This window comes from Apium graveolens, chromosome 9, assembly GCF_009905375.1.
Source record: "Apium graveolens cultivar Ventura chromosome 9, ASM990537v1, whole genome shotgun sequence".
NCBI lineage: Eukaryota > Viridiplantae > Streptophyta > Magnoliopsida > Apiales > Apiaceae > Apium > Apium graveolens.
In genome coordinates, this window is record NC_133655.1 from 90,098,562 (window position 1) to 90,123,257 (window position 24,696).

General features: G+C 38.9%; 2 non-coding genes across 2 annotated transcripts; both read left to right on the plus strand.

The window, feature by feature from the left end:
- The first annotated feature begins 14,785 nt into the window (after nucleotides 1-14,785).
- LOC141687586 (small nucleolar RNA R71) lies at nucleotides 14,786-14,892 on the plus strand. Its single transcript, XR_012561078.1, has one exon. It is a non-coding gene; the product is annotated as a small nucleolar RNA R71 (small nucleolar RNA).
- A 9,465-nt stretch (nucleotides 14,893-24,357) lies between these two features.
- LOC141688194 (small nucleolar RNA R71) lies at nucleotides 24,358-24,464 on the plus strand. The gene has a single exon (XR_012561654.1). It is a non-coding gene; the product is annotated as a small nucleolar RNA R71 (small nucleolar RNA).
- The last annotated feature ends 232 nt before the right edge of the window (nucleotides 24,465-24,696 follow it).

Genomic DNA, 24,696 nt, shown 5'->3' on the forward strand with positions numbered 1-24,696 from the left:
ACCACTAAAAGTAGTATGAATGAGCGTGAGGGAGATAGTGCCTAGTGCACCACATAAGGAAGGTTCTGTAGTCAACCCAGTAGCTCTGTCTCCTATATAGATGAGTAGTATTTAAACCGAGACAACTGCTAGCCCCCATACATCTTCTCAAAAAGATGTAATGGCTGAAAAGGCACAAAAACAGTTACTAGATTCATTCTCTCAACAGGGTGAGTCTATTGAAGTTTGCCTGTCGGCCAAGGTATCCGATGTAGTGTCACCACTTCAAACATAAACAATTCTTGATGCACAAGGAGAGGTTACACACACAAAGGATGAGTTGACGGAAACAAGAGTTTCGACCATTTTAAGGTCAGATTCGATTGTTCAAGGTTCGTTAGTGGACCAATTGCCTTTACAGGTGTTAGGAGAGGATACTGATCCAAAAGCCATATGTCAGTGGTCAGTGTCTACCTCCCCAGGCTTAAATCCCCTGGATGCATCTGCGGATAGTGGATCTGACATAGGTGCAGATCGGCAACTTGTTGACAATGATTCAGATATAACCTGATGAGTCACAAGGAAATGTCTTCACAGGCATTAGAAGGGAACTTTGATCTTTATGCTAAATTCTTTGGATCATTGTTTACCTTCCCAGAATTCAAATCTGGAACCCTAAAAGGGAAACTAGCAACTTGTAGATTATGACTCAGATTTATCTGACGAGTTTAACAAGGATGGGGATTTGTGAACTCCCATTGCACCACCTGTGACCTCCTTAAAGGATGGCTAAGGTGATTTTCCTTGCAGGAACAGCTGGATTATGGAGCTATGAGAGAAGAGTGATACACTTGTGAGAATGAGTGTAAACACGAGTGGAGAGAAGAGTGAAACACATGTGAGGTACACTAAACACAATCACACACTCACAGTGAGGAAGAAAGAGAAACTACTTGTTATTTCTTTTCCAACCAAGTGAAATATGAGAACTCCCTCAGACGACGGCATACATTCCTTCTTTAAGGGGGAGATAAAAGCTTAAGTAATAGTTTGGAGGATTCCTCAACTAAGGGGGAGAAATAGCAGGGAGGAAGAAAAAGATCCTAAAAATGTACACTACACCACACCATTGTTGTTTGTAACTACGGATCCTATTGTACGGGAGAGGTGGTAAACACAAGGTGATTTCCTAGTAAGGGAAGAAGCTGTTAGGGGAGTACCATTGGTTTTTATCTGCGGATCCTATTGTACGGGAGAGGTGGTAAAACGAAGGTGATCTTCTTTAATCAGTTGATTCTCATAGGGGGAGAAGCAAGAGATATGGGCTTCTCAACAGGAAATGTGGTTGTACAAATGAAGATGGATCTACTTGGAATCTGGAAAATGTTAAATCTCATCCAGAACTTTTCTACTATTTACTTTGCAGTTATGTTTATATCTTTTTCTTATTTGTTAGTTGAGCTATCCTCTAGGTATTTGTGTGTTATTGTCTAACAAACAAATAGGGGGAGATTGTAAGTCATATGTTATAGCCTATTTGTATATTCGAGGATTCAACTCAACTCAAATAAGAATGTAATAAGTAAATAGTGGATCGACCGTCAGAGAGATCTCGCAAAGTAATATCTGTCAAAGGATTCAGAAACAAGGTTCATCTACAGACTTGAGGAGTTAATTCACTGGAAGAAGTTCAAGAAGTTGATCATGCCTCAGTGATATAAATCAAGATCGTGGATTTAATCGAGTGACAGAGATCTCGTCAGGGTATCAATTAATTACAAGGATTTAATCTAAAGAAAATCAAAGTGTCAAAGTCAAGACATGAAGAAACGTCACGGAAGTTAGTCACTCATGAACCAGACAGTACATCGAGTGTCAACGTTGAAGTGGTGGAATTGATTCATAATTTTCAGTGATTTTCAGAAGATTTGCAGAAGAATGGTTGCTGCTCAAGACTAGAATTAATTCTCTATTAATTAATTAAGTCATATAATTTAATTAAGAAAATAAATTATATCTGCAAAGATTAATTTATTGATTAATTAAATTAATTGATTAATTAATTCAGAATTAATTCTAGGAATTTTCAGAAGTTTAATTGGATTAAATTCAAGCATTAAATCAGCAAGACAATTGAAAATGAACTAGCATGACAATCAGGATTGTCATACCGATTGTCATGCTAGGCCATTGTCAATTGTCTCACCGAAAGTTACTCTAGGAGGATGATTGTCTTGCTAGTTCATTCTGATTGTCATGCTAGTTCATTCAGATTGTCTTGCTAGTTCATTCAATTGTCCTACCGAAAGTCTTGCCAGCTATAGGATTGTCATGCCAATTCAATTCTATTGGTTTGTTGATTAAAAAGAAGCAGAAGACCTTCTTTCAACAATCTATCATTCAAACAGAAGAACAAAGAACAAGAAAAGCAGCCGCCTTGAAATATTACATTTTTCATCTGTTTAATCCAAGATTAAATTTCTAGATTGTAAAGTTAAATCCAATCAACTAGAAATCTTTATCTTGTTCTTGTGTATCAATCTAGCGGATTAAAATCCCTAGAACTTAATCTCAAATCGCGTTTAGCATTTGATTCTAATTATTGCAAAAATAGAAAAAGTTCATGTCGAATTTATTCTAGATTTGTGATAATTGATTTGAGATTAATACCTTGTAATCGATACAGTTGTTGTAACACCTTTCAAGTTTAATAATATTTTTATTTAACTTGAATTTTATTTCACATTTTTTTTATTCCGCATTTAATTCGATTATTCGGTACTGTTTGTATTCAACCCCCCTTCTACAAACACATTGGGACCCAACAAATTTGTTTTTGATGCTCCATCAAAATAGAGAACCCAGTATTTTTTCTCCTTATCAACCTTTTATGTGTCCTCCTTATCAACTTCCTTGTCTTAAGGTATGGTATCTTCCTACCCCTCGACTTCTTGGTTGGGTATGGTACATTCCACCACGAAGTCAGCCAATGTCTGGGATTTTATCGCCGTTTATGGCTTATACTTGATGTCGAATTCTCCCAACTTTATTTCCCACTTAATCAGCCTCCCACTAGCCTTGGGACTATGAATGATATTTCTCGGGGGTTGATTTGTTAGCACCTCAATCTTGTGATCCTGGAAGTAAGGACGCAACTTTCTCGAAGCCATTACCAAGGCTAAAGCAAACTTCTCAATAATTGAATAATTCAACTCAGCTCCATGCAAAATTTTACTGACATAGTACACGGGTTTCTGGATTTTTAGTTCCTCCTTGACCAATACAGTGCTCAAGGCACTCTCTGAAACGGCCAAGTATAAGTATAAAACTTCATTCGAAGCTGGATTGGCCAGTAACGGGGCCTGAGCCATATATTTCTTTAATTCCTCAAATGCCTTCTGGCTTTCTTCACTCCATACAAAATCCTTAACTTTCTTTAAAGACTTGAAGAATGACAAACACTTGTCTCCATATTTTGAGATGAATCGTCCCAATGCAGCAACCCTTCCAGTGAGCTTTTGAACATCTTTGATAGTTTTTGGGGGCTCCATGTCCAGGATTGCCTTTATTTTATCAGGATTGGCCTCGATTCCTCTCTTAAAGACCATCAATCCCAAAAACTTTCCGGATCCTACTCCGAAAGCACACTTTGTAGGATTTAACATCATCTTGTGGTATCTCAGGACCTCAAAAGCTTCCCTCAAATGGGTTATATGGTCAGTCTTCACTAGACTTTTGACTAACATGTCATCAACATAAACTTCCATGGTCTTGCCAATAAGATCCTTAATAATTTTAATTACCAACCTTTGATAGGTGGCTCCTGCATTCTTGAGACCAAATTCCATAACAAAATAACAATAAACACCAAAGTCAGTGATGAATGATACCTTTGGGATGTCGTCCTTGTGCATCTTGATCTGATTGTATCCACTAAATCCATCCTTGAAGCTCAGCATCTCATGTCCAGCAATGGCATCTATCAAAGTATCTATCCTTGGCAATGGGAAACAGTCCTTAGGGCATGCGTCATTCAGATCAGTAAAGTTCACACACATCCTCCATTTCCCATTGGCCTTCTTCACCATTACAGGGTTTGCTAACCATTCTGGAAATTGCATCTCCTCAATGAATCCAGCCTCTAAGGGCTTCTCTACTTCCTGTTTTATAGCTTCTTGCCTCTCTGGGGAAAAACTTCTTTTCTTTTGCTTCACTGTCTTCCGATTTGGATCCACATTCAACTTATGAGTAATCAATTCTGGGTCTATGCATGGCGTATCAGCTGCTGACCATGCAAACACATCACTATTTTCTTGCAAAAAATTCACCAACCTCCTTCTAAGGGGCTCCTCTATTGTGGCTCCAACGAAAGTCACCTTCTCAGGATCCTCGGGAGCTAAAGGAATCGAGACCAAGTCTTCTACTGGCTTCCCTCTTTTCTCATCATTCTCTCGAATATCCAGATCTTCAATAGGCAGGACCTGCCCCCGACTCCATCTGCCCTCAGTGAGGCCACATAACAACTTCTAGCCATTTTTTGATCTCCTCTTTCTTCTCCAATCCCATTACGGGTGGGAAACTTCATTACTGAATGGTAGGAAGAAGGGACTGCCTTAAAGGCATGTATCCATGTTCTTCCCATTATAGCGTTGTAAGTCGAACTAGCCTTCACCACCACAAAGTCCAAGATATGTATTGCTTGCCTTGGTTCCTGACCTATGGTTGTTGGCAACTTGATTATCCCTTCCACGGGGTACTCTACTCCAGCAAATCCATATATCGGCATATCGGTCGGGGTTAATTGAGAATCATTATAACCCATCCTTAAAAAGGTGTCATAGAGCAAGATATCCACTGAAGCACCATTATCTACGAGGACCCTCTTCATCGGGCTGTTTCCTATTATCGGTGTTATGACCAGCGGGTCATCATGAGGAAATTTCACACCCTCTAGGTCAGAATCATCAAAAGCCATTGTTACTCCTGTCCTGGCCCTCTTCGGGGCTTCTCCAACAATATGCATAACCTCTCTTGTATATGCTTTCCTGGAGTTCTTGGATAATCTAGTAGCAGTTGGTCCTCCAAAAAACGTGTTTATCACAGGCCCTCGAGGCCGCCCTCCAAAAATTGCATTTATAACCGGTCCTCTAGGCTGAGGATTCCTCCCCTGATCGTCTTGGTCCCTCCTACGATCTTCAAAGTTATATCTTCCATTATTATTCCTATCCCCTCCTTCTCTAGTATATTTGTTCAATCTTCCTTTTCGAATGAGGAACTCAATTTCATCTTTCAGTTGTCTACACTCATCGGTGTCATGACCAACATCTTTGTGAAATCTGCAATACTTGCTCTTATCTAGCTTGACAGGATCAGCCTTCAAAGGTTTAGGCCAATGAACTTCTCGATCTTTCTCGATTTCCATCAAGATTTGGCTTCTAGGAGCATTCAGCTTAGCGTATTCAGTGAACTTTTGCCCAGGTCCTCCCTTCTTGGGGGTTGAATCAGGGTTTTGCTCAGTTCTAGGATACTTTTCCTTAGTGATATATTCCAGGTCAGTTTTCCGCTTCTTGCCTCCAGCGGACTCCTTACTCACTACGGTCTTCCTCATGCTCTCTTCCACCTTGATGTACTTCCCAGCCCTATCTTGGAGCTGCAACATGCTTTCAGGGGGCGTTTGGCCAAGGACATCTTGAAGAATTCATCCCTAGTTCCTTGTTGCAGTGCTATCATGGCTACCTTATCATCAAGGTCCGGGACTTTTAAAGCCTCCTTTGTGAAATGTTTCAGGTATTCTCTCAAGGATTCCTTTGCTCCCTGTACAATGCTCATGACGGAAGCTGATGCACTCTCCCGCTGATGAACTGCTTAATAAAACCCTGACTTAATTCTCTGAAGGACCCAATAGAGTTCGGGGGCAAACGACTATACCATCTTTGAGCCATACCCGACAAGGTTTGAGGAAAGGCCCGACACTTAATAGCTTCATTCACGGGCTGCAACAACAGTGCATTAGAGAATGTCCTAACATGATTAGCGGGATCTCCCGTGCCATCATAAGCTTTGATAGTGGGCATCTTGAACTTTCTTGAGATATGGGCATTCATTAACTCTTCAGTAAATGGCGGAGTAGGATCATCAGGATCTCCTAGGGGAAGGAGATTGTTTGGATCAGCCCTTGGGACAACAGCCCTTCTCTGTATTGGACCATCCAGGTCTATGATAGGAGGAGGATTTCTCCCCCTAGGAGGTGGTCGGGGTCTGGTGGTCTGGTGCACCTCCAAGTCACGCTTCAGCCTTTGAATCTCAGCCTCGTGAGCCTTGATCATTTCCTGCACTTCTTGGGGATTCGTCCCTTGGGTGCTCCTACGACGTTGGCTACCATCAGCCATCGGCTCTTTTCCGGCACGTCTTCTTCTTGGGGCCACTTCATCATCCGAAGATTCGGAGTCTTTCCTCAGGGATAGGAGCCAATCCTCGTATATAGGGGGCGATCGCCCTCGTGCTTCACTCTGTCCGGCATGTCCACTTCCTCCAATCTCGGGGTAAAGGGGCATCTCATAAGGGGGTTAGTGGTTACAACAGTTGAATATTCGTACTCAATGGGTTGAGAATTCACAGGTGTATGTAGTTGTTGAAGTTGAGAATTCATCCCTTGAGTAGCCGAGGGAATCGTCCCTTATGGCTGAGGTTCAGTTGCCCCTACCTGGGCTTCTCCATGGGTGGTGGCATAGGTTGAATGAGGAGGCACCTCCACAGTTGACGAAATCATTTGGGTTGTCCCCGCGGGTGTTTCTCCTTCAAGGGCTCTAATTGTTCTCCATGTTCTCGCCATGGTGGTTGTTGTGTTTTCCCACAGACGGCACCAAATGTTATGGATTAAAAACTAAGGTATATAACTGCTGTATTTATTACTAAGGAACGTGAGCTTTGAGGATCGATTTGATTGCTCTTGTGTTTCGTGACTCGATCTTCCTTAACAAGATGCCTACGTACCTTGCTAATTGTCAAGGATCAAGTCAAAAAACGTAGTTCTGATTTGTGGGGTGAGGCCCCTTATATAGATGTTGGGAGTCCTTGAATTGGACTTGGGTTAGGAGATTTGGTGAGCAAGTCTCAGAATTAGAATGGACTTTGGAGTCCTAGGAAGTAGGAAGCTGATTCCTTATCCTACTAGGTTCCTTGGAGGACAATCTACTAGCTGTTTTTCTCCCTTATTAATTAATTACGAAATTAATTAATATTCAGGGTTTTGGGCCTTCTTTGTTCCATCAGACCTGATCTGGTCCATCAGGCCTGATCAATGTGTTAACCTTTTTGGTCTGAATGTCATTCATCTTCTCATTGGGCTCCGTGGCCCAAGTCATGTTTAATTAATGCAACTTTAACCACATAATCAGGATTTATTTATTCCCTATCACCTGGTCTCAACCAATACCATCATAATCTTATGAAAGAATTCCTTTGGTTTTAAAGCACCACTTCTTAAAAATTGTTGCAGTTAAACTACCATACCTTCATCTCCACTTATTCCTTTTCATACTGAACTTCCTTCACCGGTTCGGTTATGAGCATCAAATTTGCCATAACTCATTTACTTAAGTGGGAAAACCCAACCATTCCTTAAAAACACCCTTGTAGTTTATTCGTAACTAGAATTTCTTCGATCTTGAATCTTCATGAAAAATATCTCCCACATGATTGAGGTATGCTTCATCTTCACAATGTATTAATCGAGTATCTGGTTATTATTAAGAATTTCTTCATTTGCTTCTGTTGTCCAATCAATCATTTGCCCTATCCGATATACGCAACTTTAATTTCTTATTCCTCTAGTTAATTTCGCTCATACGGTTTGCTAACTACTCTAATTCAAGCCAATATCTCATATTTGAAATGTATCATGTATACAGATTTCCACCTCTGATTTGATTTCCTCGTAACAATCACGTTATTGGTATAATGGTTCTTCTCTGCACGTAATTGTCCATCATTTACTGGCTTACAATTATCCATACTCATCATATAACTCCATCGGCTACACGGGTTCATTTCACTTCCTTTTAAAACATTCAAAGAATAGACCTTACACAAGAAGGGAATTTGTGTATATGATTCTGATTGGAAACTTTTTGTAAGGGATAACAATACAAGGAAACAATTGGAAGGATCCATAAATCAATAAATCATAATTGAAGAAGAAAGAATGAATAATGATTTAGATATGAATGAGACAACCATATTTGTACTCAAGATGGCTAGTCTTTCATAGTATATGGCATACAACACATGATTAGGGGGTGTCCTACCAGACTCTTCGTTATTCCGACAAAGAGTCACACCATACCCCTGCTTGTCTCAATCAGAAAATAAGTCTTAAGGGAAAAATGATTTTTGAAAGAAATACAACAATTTTCTTATTTATCACCTCATAGAGCTGATTATGAAAGAAGTTCATACTTTATTCAAGATTCATAAGAATTTATAGTATTATAGAAAAGAATGATAGCATTGGTCACCATCCATATTTTATCTATTTACAGCTTCAATGCTGATTCGATCAATATATTCCATTCCGAGTCATATATTAACTTTAGAAAGTTCTCTGAAATACCTTCTTAAATCGATCATTAGAATGAATTCCCATTTTTTAGGTCTTGTATCTTTAGCGTCGCACTTCCATATTCAATTTTTTTTTAATTCGACCCTATTTGCACTCTTACGAGATTTACAATCATAACTTCAAATTTCGCTTACGCTACAGATCATTCAACATATCAACTCCTTTGCTAATAACATTCTTCCTTTAGAAATGTCTGGAGATTTTCTCAATCTTCTTTGCTGATACTAGGCTTCTTGTGAATCGACTTATTCTTTGAACTCTAATCGTCTAAAAATTGGATGAATAGTTTCTCCGTACATTGGTTCTGTCGTAAAACTTATCAAACAATATTTACATTCTTCAGCTAGGAATAATCAAATCTTCTCCATGATAGCGGGTCCACTTGGCCTTCAAAACGAACCATACTAACTTCTAGAACATGTATTCTTCTAGATAATCTGAATCTTATAACAAACAAGAAACTCAAGTAGTAGTTTGACAACCAAGTTCTTAAAACTTGTTTTGTTCCAAGGATTTTTAGGAAAATTTTGTTAAGAAAATATCTTTTAAAAACTGTTTAAAATTTTGAAAATCATACACCTGGTCGTCATTACTATATGAGTAGGTTGTCTTCCTTCTCAACCACTACAAAGTATCAAATTAGGAAAATAATCAGATAAAAGCTCATTCATTTCCATATATCTTCTACCCCTTATTGGGTCCATTTTGCCTTCATTGGTCAACAAAAACTCCAGTTACAGTTGCATATTATCTTATTCGTAACTTCGCTTCTAGTCTTCCATACTAGTAACACTCCCATCATCATCTCTTACGATTACTAAGTATAACAAGTCTATCCAGTAATTATCAAATCTATTTAATAAAACAAGGCCGACTAATATCACATCACATTACTGTTATAACATCATCTACTTCCAAGAAAACTTTCGATTTCCAATCTTCTCAAACTCTTTTAAAATCTATCTAGCTCACTCCACAAGATAATCATAGGTAGCATACTTACTAGTAGCTCCATATAACCCGGTAGCATATATTCTCCTGAACACACGAGTCCTCTCTTTAGGTTTCTTCTCACCCTTCTTAATATCTCGTGTACTCACCATATGTTGTATCTCTCGAATCCATCCTCATAGGTGCTATTACTTCATAAGACGCATTTTAAACTGATGGTATAGAACAAGGTGTAGGGTAGACAGAAAAGAAGCACTCACAACTTAATATTCGGTAGAACCAGAATCAGCATGTGGGGGATTCTCGAATAAGTAGTCTCACATCAGGGGATGGGATAATAGCTTGAAAAGGTGCCACCGTCGCAACATGAGGTGATATGACCAACACCAGTTGAAGAAAAGGGCGTGAATCAGATGATGGTTCTCCGATTGAAGGCTCCGAATGATTAGACGATCCTGGGATAAAAGAATCTGCCATCGCCGATATCTGACAATCGCGTTGCTAGATAAGAATCTCGAATCTCATCATGAATCATACCAAAACCTACTACACAGTTGCGCTCAACCTCTCGATGTTCTATCTTTATATTTCCTAATCCTAATCCTAACACTCTATCCATTCCCAAAAATTTAGGCTTGTTTCAGTGACTTATAACATGTAGCTCTGATACCAAACCTGTGACGCCCTCCAAACCCGGTTCAGAAGTTTGGAGTTCACAACACACACACACACCCAATATATAAACTTGTATATATAATTTATATGCATTGACCCTTCTTAACACAACCACGGATCACAACAGGTTAAAGTATGAAACAGGCCACAACCTTCACTTTTATTACATCGTACCAAATCCCAACTAGTTCAATTTAGAACTGACAATAATGTTATTTTAACAATCTTACATAACTCATCTACAATAATAAGCTCCTGCCAGATCGATCTAACTTAACCTGGAATCCTAGCTCGCACACTGGACAAAAAATGCTCATTACCAACAATTTCCTTTTTAACTGTAGAATAATATAAACAGATTTGCAAGAGTGAGCTAACTAGCTCAGCAAGTCATAATAGCAATAACTGAGGTTAAATAATCACCAATTGAAATGATTCAGAAGAATCAAGTTTCTAAATAAATAATGATTAGAATTAGATATTCACTTTTCATTTTAAAAACCAAGGTTAGGCTGCTGATCAGTCAAGCACTAACCCCGAGCAAGACTCCCAACTTTGCTCTATATACTGGATCCAAGGCACACATTGGCCTATCATGACCACGAATCTGGTCCACATTTATAAAACCTTCCAAATCTAAAATAGTTCAATATTATAACCATTATAATTCAATGAAACAAAATCATAATTAATATTGATAAAACATTTATCTTAGAGCACAAGATAATTCACAAGTATCTCCAAGGTATATCAAGGTATATATGAAGAATGGCTTCAAGCCGATTGAAAAATCAGGTATCTGATGAACAATGGTTTAATGATAACACATGGAATAGATCTTTGATGTTATAGGGTATTATGGGGTATATAAGTTTCTGTATGCTCAAGAAATTCTGTTGCAATACTTGGTTTATGGTGTGTATGTACTTGTGGAGTAGTATTGTATTTGCATGGTTTAATATCTGGGAAATCAACCGTTGGTGGTTTACAAGAAATAAAGCTTACAACTCAAGTTCAATGATATGATCAGGGTTCAAGGTTGAATAGTTTATAGCGCTTGCAATATAAAACAGATTTATTTTGAATACTAGCAACATGTTATGAGAAATTTCAGAAATATTTGCAATATATCTCGAAGAAAGGTTAAGAAGTAGTTTCCTTATCACAGATGAATTCCAACTTTACTTGTACTCATCTAACAGTTTTATTTTTCAATCACTTTCCTTCTTTTATTCTATGTCTTGCTTTCATTCATCAATCACTTGCCTTCTCTTTCTACGCTTTAGTTCTATTTACGGATCACTGACTTTCTTTTTCTATGCCTCGCTTACTCTTCTAGGCATCACAAGTATCTTTCAATATTCAATCTCATATTATTCTAATCGTCACATAGACGTCATAAGCTTTTATCTACCCTTCGTTTTACCCAAATCTGATTTACAGATTGAAAGTTACAGCAAAAACCGTCAAACAATAACTACATAGGCATATAACACATCAATCGGATAGCACGTAGCACATAGCACGCAAGATATTCGATCAAAATAATTTTTCAAAGAAGATTCGGGGTCAAAATGATTTTCCAGGTAATAATAACAATTTTTGAACATTTTTCGAAAATTAAATGGGTCTCCCAATCATTTTATAATTAAATAATAGGGTTCGAACACCCGAATCTGACTTTAAAATAATTTTATAATAATTATCGAGCCTTGAAAATAATTTAAAATAATATTTTAAAATTCGAAACTATTTTTCAAAAATTTTAAATCCAAATAAATAATTAAATCTAAATAAATAATCAATTAAAATTAATTAATAACTAATAAAATAAATAATCAATTAATATTTAAATTAATTGACTAATTAAATAATTAATTATCAACTAAAATTAATTAATTAATTAATTAAATTTATTTTAGAATTAAAAATAACTTTCAGAATTGAAAATATTGATTTTTAGAATTTAAAATAAATAAAAACATTTTCTGAAAATAATTTATAAAAAGAGAATATAAATTTTGTAAATTATTAAAATAAGAGTCTGATTTTTGCAAAAACACAGAAACCTTGAGGGCTAAACTGCAAAACCGACATTTCAGAAATGTTTTTGCATTAAAATGAATCAAAACCGGGTCAAACCCCGGGTCAAAATTGACCTGAATGGGTCACGCAGTTTCTGAAGAACACGGCGGCCGGAAAATAATCCGGCGAGGCTAATTCAGGCAAATACTGAATCGTTTGATTCGATTCTACACTCTAATCGATCCCTCAACACAGCAGCAACTCGGAGACGGTTTTAATTCGGGTTTACAACCCCTGGACAATAATTTCCTGCGAAAACAAACAGAATTTCGGCGAGCACGACTAAAAACCGGCGAGCTCAATTACGGGTTATCCAGGAATCGGTTGTTGCACAAATATACATGAATCGATTCCAAATTCAACAAAGAACACAACCTATTTAACAAAATCAGCTAATAACCCCTAATCAAGAAATTCCCAAAATCAATCAAGAACATTTATATGAAAATAACCCTAATTTTATTAATTCTAGAATCAAACATCGATTTGGACATGTTATTGAACTCCAAAGTGATATACCAAAATGACCAGGAAGAAAAGATCTACATGATTCTAGCATAAAATCACACAAACAACATCAAGAACAAAAAATCATATTTTCATTACTAAATAATTTGAATTAAAATAGTTAAATAAGAAAATCACCTTAATTTCTGCACTAAAATAGTTGATTGATTCAGAAAGAACTTTTCGAGAGCTTTGATTTGATATATGGCACGCTCGAATCGGAGTTCGGTAACGCTTTTTCGTTTCTGCGTTTGATTATGAAGAACGCGACGTTTAATTAGGGTTTTTTCTGTATTTTACTGTTTGATTATGATTATACGTGTAAAATGAAATAAAAAAGGGCTATTTATATTTACGGAATATTGGTACGTTCTGGATCATGTTGGATCGATAAATACGTTGCTTAGCCGCTAAGTAACTGCAAAAACGATCCGATTGGATAACGTTTTGGATAAACATTATCCTGTTTTGGATAAACATCAAAAGTTTTAGGTAATTATCAAAACCGGGCTTTTTATAAAACGCTGTGTACGAAGATAATGCTATCAAAATGGTTATCGTATCGAAAATTTTGTGCCGGGCCGCGCACGGGTCAAACCGTAATCCGGATAGAAAAAGTCAAAACATGGAAAATATCCGGAATTACTAGATTAGATTAGGAAGGAGTTTTTGGAAGAGTTTTGGGTTGTAAAAACGTAAAAAAGGTTGAGGTTGGATGATTCCCGGCTTTGGAAAATAGTTTTGTAATTATTCAGAAAATAATTAATAAATTCATAAATCAATATAAAATCATATAACACTCCAAAAATTACCAGAAAAATACCTTAATTATCTATATTTTGTTCTGGACATAATAAAATTAACATACTTATACTTTACCACATATAAACATCCATATAACAACACTAATCATCAGATAATTCACCAAAAATCATAATATAACCATATAATAATTATTTATCAATAAAAATAATTACACGCTATGTCCCGGATATTACAGTTTTCTTCTGTGATTCCACTTCAGCATCCTTCTGCACCACTTTTTCAGCTACAATCTCATTTTCTAGATTTGGCAAAGGTGCAGATGCACCTGCATTTTGGATAGAGTTTTCAGACTCTTCGTCTTGCTGAATTTGGGGGCTTGCGACCTTTCTGGATCTCAAGGTGATGGCGTTCTCCAGTTCGTTAACTTTCCTCTTGCCTGGATTGGCTTCTGTATCACTAGAAAGCATTCTTGATGGTCGATTCAATAAGGCGTTAGCAATTTGCCCTATTTGGTTCTCCGGAGTCTTGATAGAAATAGCCTGGCTTTGGCATATAAGAGCCTGGTTTTTGCACATAAGCCGCAACTCCTCTGATTCAAAATTTGCATTCGAAGATAGACCTGGACCTCCATGAGTTTGTTGTTGCATTCCCATTGGCTGAAACTGTTGCCTTGGTGCAAACTGTTGCTGAAAACCAGGAGCATTGAATTGTTTATTTCCAAACTGCTGGAACGGCTATTGTATCGCATTCTGATTGCTGCGCCATCTGAAGTTAGGATGATTCCAGTTGTCAGGATAATAAGTGTCTGGAACTGGTTGCCGCGATCTCTGAAAGGTGCTCACAAACTGAACTGATTCACAAGATATAGTGCATTGCTCCGTCGCATACGAACCTGCACATATCTCACAAACACTGGTTATCTGATTAACACCATAGTTAGCCAGAGAATCGATCTTCATAGAAAACGCCTTTAGTTGAGCAGGGATAGCCGTAGCTGTATCCACTTCCAAAACTCCTGCTACGTTGCCTTGTGGCAATCTCTGGGTTGGATACTGATATTCATTAGCAGCCATCAGTTCACTTAGACCATACACTTCATCATAGCTTTTTGCCCATAATGCTCCACCTGATGCTGCATCAAGCATGGGTCTAGACCGTCCTCCCAAATCATTGAAAAAATAATTAATGATCATCCAATCAGGCATACCATGATGAGGGCACTTCCTAAGCATCTCCTTGTAGCGCTCCCAAGCTTCACATAGAGTGTCTCCCGATTGCTGCACAAATTGAGTAAGAGCATTCCTGAGTGCAGATGTCTTCGCCATAGGGAAGAATTTAGTAAGAAACTTCTGAGCAGGATCCTCCCAAGTAGTGATAGAACCAGCTGGTAGAGAGTATAACCAGCTCTTAGCCTTGTCCCTCAGAGAGAATGGGAACAATCTCAGTTTCACCGCATCCTCAGACACACCATTGAACCTGAAGGTGTCGCAGATCTCTATGAATTTCTGATGTGCATATTTGGATCTTCCGTTGGAGAACCCCCAAACTAGACTAAATTTTATATCCATTGAATCGTGTTAGGCTTAATTTCAAAGCTATTAGCTGCGATCGTTAGCCAGACAATGCTAGATTGAATGTCATTGATCTTAAGTTGAGAAAAATCCATCAACGCTTTCGTTGGTGCTGCTGAATCTCCCATTATAATGAGTACCTGAAACACAAACAAGAAAATCGTGAAAGTAAAAGAATCTGAGTCAGTGAACTTTAACGGACCACTGATGTCAAGCACATAAACTAAAAATTAACACCAAGTCCCCGGCAGTGTTAGGGCGGAAAACACGCGCTAATAATACATGCAAGTATACGCGTTCGCAAGTAATATAGAATACTTTCTAGTTCATTCCCACAGAGACTCAGACTAATTATGTTCAATTAACACTCACTCACCAATGTATAATTACTTCTCAATGTCAAGACAATAACACTTAGATTTGATTAACTAATTATTAACTACAATTAACTACGAGAATTAAACACTTAATTGACACTTGAATTAACAATATTAAACACACATGAGATCACAACTTCATTACTACTTCCTTCAATAGTTATTGTTATTACCCTTAACATGTAACGGTGATGATATTAATCGAACAACACGAAACTGATAAAAGCCAACTTTCATTGTACTAATACCATTCTACCAAGCATCCATAATTAAGATAGAAGTTGAATAGGCATCAATTATGTTGAAACCCTATATGTCTACAGAATTTGACAACATAACGATTTAAGCACAAGTTAGTCCATATGATTACACAGGGCAAGTAAAACGGTTAGAGTTAGCCACTAATCATGCATACACATACATAAATCTATGCTAGCATGGCAAGTTCCGAACCTCAAGATCCACTGTCGCTTCACAAGAGATTAACACCCTATCTTATATATTCGCGATGCACATAAGATGAATAAGCACAACCAATACTAGATATCATACAATCATCACACACTAAGGTATTAAACAACTAACTAAAGAATTCCATAGTAAATCCGTTACGACCCCATGATCACGATTAGTCCATGATAGAACTCATCGTCACCATGGGTTCATATGAAAACATGATAATAACACACGAGAATAATTAAATAAACTACTTATATAAAACCATAGTACGTCACAAGAGTAAAAAGGTTCAAAGTAAAGAAAACTAGCATCCACTGTTATAACGAAATAAAGAATCACAAGAAACTATGCTTCCTCTTCGTTACGGTGTGCTAAAACGGTCTTCTTCCTTATCTCCTCGCTCCTCGATTGATACTACGATTCAACACACGTGAAACGTCTCTGAAAACTACTTATATAGGAGTCCCACAAAACCCAGCTATCTCAGAAGTTGGAAGCTCAACAGAATTAGGAGTCTAAAAATATTAATTTTAATTTACGTCCCTGAGCGGCCGCTCAGCAATCCTGAGCGGGCGCTCAGCTTCCTGAGCGGTCGCTCAGCAGAGCTGAGCAGGCGCTCAGAACCTTTCTGGAAAAATCTCTGTTTTGCTCCCGTTCCTTGCTGTATTCTGCTCCTATCTTCCCACTTGTAATGCCAAACACATGCCAAGACTTATTCTTGATGAAATCTCTCCACAAATGCAAGTAATACCCCGAAATGCACAAACACTAGAAAAACGCATCAAATACACAAAATACTTGATTTCAAGACATCAATTTAAACTATTATTAGACGTTCTAAGTGGTATAAAATGCCACTTAGCACACCCCCAAACTTAAATCGATGCTTGTCCTCAAGTGTCACAGACTCAAAAAGAAAACAAAAATATGCATGAATGCAATCTATATGAAATACAGCGATCCCCCTCACTACGACCAAACCAACCAACTTACGACATCTCAACAAATGCAATTAGGTGAATAAAGATCAATTAAATCATGCAAACTAACATACAGCCAGAAACGTGGTGTGTGCGGATGCTTAATAGATATGCTTCGAAACTAGATCAATTATCATAACTCGACTATCCTCAAGGTAATCACATGATTATACGAAGAATAAATTTTAGGCACAAAATGACTTATAACACTTCAAGATTACTAGAGCTTATTACGGAATCATGCTTTTTATTTGACACATAAACAAATGCTTATTTGACCGTGCAATGAGTGAGGTCCACAAAAGACTTATACAATGGCATCCATTTAGCGAGCGTTAGGTTAGCGGATCCCAGACTTTAAAAGCCTTAGGTCACTAGGCACAAAGTCCCCTAAGAACTTAATAACTCGAATACCAAAGAGCCCACTCGTGATCAATTATGCATTAACTCTCTATTTTTTCTTTTCTTTGTTTTCTTTTTTTTCTCTTTTTTTCTTTCTATTTTTTTCTTCTTTTTTTTTCTTTTTTTTTTCAAATTTCTGAGCAAGTGCGTTTTGCTCCATCTTGCTCAACCCTAGACTACTCGCATAAAAATACGAGCCGGCTACTAGCCATTTGACGCCTAGCCACAATTATCAATGAATTCCAATTTTTACTCCAATTTTTCTTTTCATGCCTTTTATCACTAAGAACCTATTATAAATTCTAAGCACAATCAATAGATTAACCTTGAAAACCATCAAACCATGACAACAATCTAGTCCTTAAGCATTCTCTAAGACTTAGTGAAATTACAAGTGTTTCTAGCATGCACGTCAACTTACAAGACTCAACATCACTTTAACGCTATTACAACACTCGCATCAACATCACAAATCAATTGGTAAAGCAACGCAAAAGGGATCATGGTATATGCATGAGCTAATTGACATAATAACTAAAGCTATAAAAAAATAAAAAAAAAACTATATGGTAAAAATATGCAATTATATGAACTAAACTATCATGAATATGCAACTATATGACACACACACACAAAATATTCCTTAACTACCACCCCCAAACTTAAAATCTTCACTGTCCCCAGTGAAGGTAGTAGAAAGGAACATAAGGTATACCTACTCGAAGAAATCATCATCACCCTCAGAGGGTGGAGTATCAGGAGGCGGATATGCAGAGTCCTCACCAAAAACGGGCCACTGGATGTCAGCTCCAAGGCCTCTAAAAGCAGTTCCAAGTGCAAGGGTGAGCTGCTGATCAAACCTGCTCTGCGTTTCGTACATAGCATCAATCCTCCTCGACAACCTCCTATACTGGGCATCAGCCATCCCAGCACCCTCCTGAGCTCTAGAAGAGTCTGCCTCATCACGCCCCGGTCTCGCCATGGTAGCACCAGCTGCTGGACGCCCTCCTGAAAGACGATAACCCAACCCATGCTCCTCGGGCTCTCCACCAGTCCACTCCTGGATCGCACTCAGAGTCCCGGAATCAATAGGAGCGGCCGGCAGCTACAACTGCTCGTGAGAAGGCCACTGAACTTCCACTGCTCGGCAAAGCTTTGTAACAGTAGATGCATAAGGGATGTTCATGTGCTTCGCTCCCCTCAAAAACTTCAGAATTCCTTGGAAGATGAACTCACCAAGGTCCACATAGTACTCTTCATTCAAAATACCCCATAACAACTGTGCTCGCTCAACTGTAATCTCATGTGCATGTGAAGTAGGCTGAATATTAGCACAAATAAAGGCATTCCATGCACGGGCATACCTATTCATCGTAATCGCCGGAAAATGATGATACTCGTTAGTCCCAGTCTTAAACGTCCAACCCGTGTCCGGCCTATAGAGAGTAGAACAAATCAAATCCAAGTCAAAATCTTCAGCATTCTTCTCGTTCTTCACATGCACATGAGATAATCCACCGTCATCTCACGCACAATAGAAAACCCATTCTTTTCAGCCTTTGCATTTGCATAGAACTCGCGAACCATGCTCATCGGAACTGCCTCTGGTGACTCACAGAAAGAAATCCAACCATTTTCAGCAATTATCGGCAACAACTCACCATCCCTCCCCGATGGTAAGAATCCCCTCTCCTTCGATATAGGCTTACCCAGAAGCCTAGTATACTCCTCCACAGCAGCCCTATCAAACAAACGAGGTCTCGCAACAGTACCCCTCGAAGAATCAGCTGTAGGAACAGTGCTGCTGCTATCAATCGTCCTGGATCTCTTGGGTTCCATTGAAACTGAGAAAAAGTGCTTAAGATTTGTGTTTTTGGATATGGGTGAGAGTATAAGGTTTGAAAGTGTATGGGGGAGTATATGGAATAGTTGTATGTATATATAGGGTAAAGATTAGGGTTAAAATTTGATTAGGAGTGGGGTTGAGGGTTAAAAACGTGAGTTTATGGGAAAATAGCTCGTGGGTTATGGGTTTGTGTTTTTGTATTTTCTGATTTTTTTGGATTTTTATTAAGCTTAAAAAAAAATCAGGCAGTCGGGCCCTGAGCGGGCACTCAGGGACCTTCTAGAAAAAAAAATTCTTGGCCTGGTTTTTCAGATTTTTTTGTGGTTTTGGATAGGTTACTAACTTCTAAGGCTATAACAACAAATCCTGGGTTGCCTCCCAAGAAGCGCTTATTTTTTGTCATTAGCTTGACGTAGGGTACTTCGCTCAAGTTGACAATAAAACGGAACTAACCACTTCCCGGTTTTCCGTGTCCCCATAGTAATGCTTCAAACGCTGACCATTAACCTTGAATGCTTGGCCCGGATCATTCTCAAAAATCTCCACCGCTCCATGTGGAAACACAGTTTTGACAATAAAAGGTCCAGACCACCTTGATTTCAACTTTCCAGGAAAAAGTCGGAGACGAGAGTTGAATAAAAGAACTTGTCGCCCCGGCACAAATGACTTAGGATATAACTTCCTGTCGTTCCACCTTTTCACTTTTTCCTTTTACATTTTTTTGTTCTCATACGCTTGGAGTCAAAATTCATCAAGTTCATTTAGCTGAAGCATTCACTTCTTTCTAGTTGCATCTAGATCAAGGTTCAACTTCTTCAACGCCCAATAGGCTTTATTCTCAAGCTCCGTAGGTAAATGACATCCCTTACCATAAACAAGTTGAAACGGGGACATCCCAAGTGGAGTCTTGTATGTTGTTCTATAAGCCCAAACAGCTTCATCGAGCTTTAAAGACCAATCCTTCCTTGATGGAAAAACAACTTTTTCTAGAATACACTTGATCTCTCTTTAAACACTTCCGCTTGACCATTCGTTTGTGGGTGATAGGCAGTAGCAACATGATGATTCACATTGTAGCGCTGCATCATAGAAGTGAACTTATGGTTGCAGAAATGCGACCCCTCATCACTTATGATTACTCGTGGCTTTCCAAACCTTGTAAAAATCTGCTTATGAAGAAAATTCAACACTACCTTTGCATCATTCGTCAATAGAGCCTTGACTTCTACCCATTTTGAGACATAATCGACTGCCAGCAAGATGTACTGATTATTGCAGGACAAGATAAATGGCCCCATGAAATCGATTCCCCAAACATCAAAGACCTCGACTTCAAGCATCACATTTATCGGCATCTCATCCTTCCTCATAAGATTCCCCACTCTTTGGCAACGATCAAACCTTAAAATGAACTGATGAGCATCCTTAAACAACGTAGGCCAGAAAAAACCTGCTTACAGAATACAAGCTGTTGTCTTCTCACCACCATAATGTCCCCCATAAGCTGTGGAGTGGCAGTATCGTAATATCCCCTCCGTCTCACAGAATGGGATAGATCTCCTGATGATCTGGTCAGCTCCCTGTCTAAACAAATACGGTTCATCCCACAAGTACCACTTCACCTCATGCAGAAACTTCTTCTTTTGAGCTGTATTCATATTAGGAGGCATTATATTGCTGACAAGATAGTTCACAATATCTGTGAACCATGGCTCTTCCTCCTGAACTGCGAACAACTGCTCATCCGGAAAAGATTCGTTGATCAATGTCTTATCATGTGAAGTAGAATCGGGATTCTCCAATCTAGAGAGATGGTCAGCTACTTGATTCTCAGTACCTTTTCGATCCTTGATCTCTAACTCAAATTCCTGTAGCAAGAGCACCCAACGAATAAGTCTAGGCTTCGAATCCTTTTTGGAAACCAAATAGCGAATGGCCACATGATCAGTGAATACTGTCACCTTTGTCCCAAGCAAATAAGATCGAAATTTTTCGAAACCAAAGACTATAGCCAAGAGCTCCTTCTCAGTAGTGGTGTAGTTCATTTGAGCTCCATTTAGAGTCTTACTAGCATAGTAGACAACATGAAAGAGATTATTTTTGCGCTGCCCAAGAACTGCTCCCACCGCATAATCACTTGCATCACATATCATCTCAAAAGGCTCTGTCCAATCAGGTGCCGTAATAACTGGTGCAGTTATCAAACTATTCTTGAGAGTCTCGAATGCCGTCAAGCATTCATCATCGAATTTGAAAGGCACATCGTTCTCGAGCAAGTTACACAACGGCTTTGATATCTTCGAGAAGTCCTTGATGAAACGCCGATAAAAACCCGCATGACCAAGAAAACTACAGATTCCTTTCACATAAATAGGTGGTGGAAGATTTTCAATGACTCCCACCTTGGCTTTGTCCACCTCAAGACCCTTGCTAGAGACCTTATGCCCAAGAATAATGCCTTCACGCACCATAAAGTGACATTTTTCCCAATTGAGCACCAAATTAGTTTTCACACACCTTTTGAGCACCGCACGAAGATTATTCAAACATTCATCATACGAATGTCCAAAGACGGAGAAGTCGTCCATGAACACCTCGACATTATTTCCAATCATATCAGAGAATATAGCCATCATACATCTCTGAAAAGTGGTCGGTGCGCCACATAAGCCAAACGAAACTCTGCGAAAAGCAAACGTGCCAAATGGACAAGTGAAGGTAGTCTTTTCTTGATCCTCTGGTGCAATACATATCTGATTATACCCCGAATAGCCATCCAGAAGACAATAATACTCATGACTGGCCAACCTGTCAAGCATCTGATCAATAAATGGAAGAGGGAAGTGATCCTTCCTCGTGGCCTTGTTCAACTTTCTATAATCCATGCATACCCTTCATCATGTGACTGTTCGAGTGGGAATGAGCTCGTTCTTCTCATTTGCTACCACAGTAATACCTCCTTTCTGAGTACACATTGCACGGGGCTCACCCAAGAACTGTCAGAAATAAGATATATGATTCCTGCATCCAGCCATTTCATAATTTCTTTCTTTACCACTTCTTTCATGATAGGATTAAGTCTTCGCTGTTGCTCCACCGTTGGCTTACTACCTTCCTCTAGAAGAATTTTATGCATGCAGTACGAGGGGCTGATCCCTTTTATGTCTGCTATAGTATATCCGATAGCCGATTTGAATTCTCTCAAGATCCTCAAGAGCTTGTCCTCCTCACTACCTAAAAGGTTTGATGCAATAATAACAGGTAAAGTAGATGCATCACCTAAAAAAGCATACCTCAAGTGTTCAGGCAATGGTTTAAGCTCCAAGGTAGGTGCTTCCTCAATAGATGGTTTGAGCTTTCCTTCAGCATTTTTAAGGTCAGAAGTACCAAGAGATTCAAATGGCATGTCTAGCTTTCACCTCCAAGGAGAAGCATTTAGATATTGTAGTTGCTCATTGTCATCCTCATCATCACTGTCAAAGTCCCCCACTAAGGCTTTCTCTAATGCATCAGACATTAGCATATGATCAAGTTCTGAAGTAACCGCAAAATCAATCAAATCCACCTTTAAGCACTCCTCGTCTTCTGTAGGGAATTTCATCGCTTTGAATACATTGAATCTCACATCCTGATCCTGCACACTCATAGTAAGTTCACCTTTATGCACATCTATCAAGGTACGGCCTGTAGCCAAGAAAGGTCTCCCCAAGATTATGGGAATCTTCTTATCTTCCTTGAAATCCAGAATAATAAAGTCTGCAGGAAAGAAGAGCTTATCCACCTTTACTAGCGCATCCTCCACTATGCCTCGTGAGTATGTAATAAAACGATCAGCCAATTGTAGAGACATGTAGGTGGGCTTTGGATCAGGCAAATTCAACTTTTTGAAGATACACAATGACATTAGATTGATGCTTGCTCCCAAATCGCACAGGCATTTATCAAAAGACAACTTGCCGATGGTGCAAGGAATAGTGAAGTTACCTGGATCTTTAAGCTTTGGAGGTAATTTTTGTTGTAGCACAGTTTCAAGGTCTCAAGGTCATGCAGTTTCACCTTCCTTGAAAGAATACTCTTCATAAATTTTGCATAACTAGGCATTTGCTCCAGAGCCTCAGCGAAAGGTATGTTGATGTGAAGTTTCATGAACACCTCCAGAAACTTACCGAACTGCTTATCCAGCTTTTGTTGTTGCAATCTCTTAGGGAAAGGTGGGGGAGGATAGAGTTGTTTCTCCCCTGTATTACCCTTAGGCAGAGTGTGTTCAACAGTAGTCTTCCTTGGTTCCGCCGCTTTCTCCTTTTGCTTAGCTTCTTCATCACCAACTTCAACTTCTCTATTTTTTGTTTTTTCAGCATCAACAACTTTTCCAGACCTGAAGGTAATAACCTTGACTTGCTCTTTAGCTTCCTTTCTTCCTGGCACTTCAGTATCCCTGGGAAGTGTGCCAGGTTAACGATTGAGCACTGTATTGGTTATTTGACCGATTTGATTTTCCAAGGTCTTGATAGAAACAGCCTGACTTTTGCATAACAACTTGAGTTCCTCGAAATCAGCACTAGAAGGTGGAGTTGTACCTCCTTGTTGAGGATATGATTGCCTTTGAGCATAATGTTATAGTTTCTGGAATCCAGGTGGATTAAACTGTTTACTTACGCCTTGCTGATATGGTTGCTGAATAGCATTCTGATTATTGCTCCAGCTGAAATTTGGATGATTTCTGTTGTTAGGATGATAAGTAGCTGGCACAAGCTGCTGCGGTCGCTGATAATTGTTCACATACTGAACAGATTCATTAACAAGAGAACACTGATCTGTAGCATGAGAACCTGCACAAAGCTCACAGACCATAGCTATCTGATTGACTCCATAGGTGGCTAAAGAATCGACCTTCAAAGACAGCGCTTGGAGCTGCGCTGCAATAGCTGTAGCTGCATCAACTTCCAGAATACCCGCTACCTTCCCAGGCATCATCCTTTGAGTTGGGTTTTGATGCTCATTTGCATCCATAGTCTCAATAAGATTATAAGCCTCAGTATAGCTTTTGGCCCACAAGGCGCCTCCAGCTGCTACATCGAGCATGGGCCGAGATTGGGCCCTCAAACCATTATTAAAACCAGTGATCACCATCCAATCAGGCATACCATGATGTGGACACTTTCTCAACATCTCCTTGTAGCACTCCCAAGCTTCGCACATGGATTCTGTAAGTTGCTGCGCAAACTGAGTAAGAGCACTCCTCATAGCCGCAGTTTTCGCCATTGGATAGAACTTTACCAGAAACTTTTATGCAAGATCTTGCCAAGTAGTGATGGACCCCGCTGGTTCAGAATGTAACCAGTCCTTAGCTTTATCCCTCATAGAGAATGGGAAAAGCCTCAGCTTGATAGCCTCATCAGTCACACCATTATATTTGAAAGTACTACAGATCTCGACAAAATTCCTGATGTGCATGTTGGGGTCTTCAGTAGTAGCACCT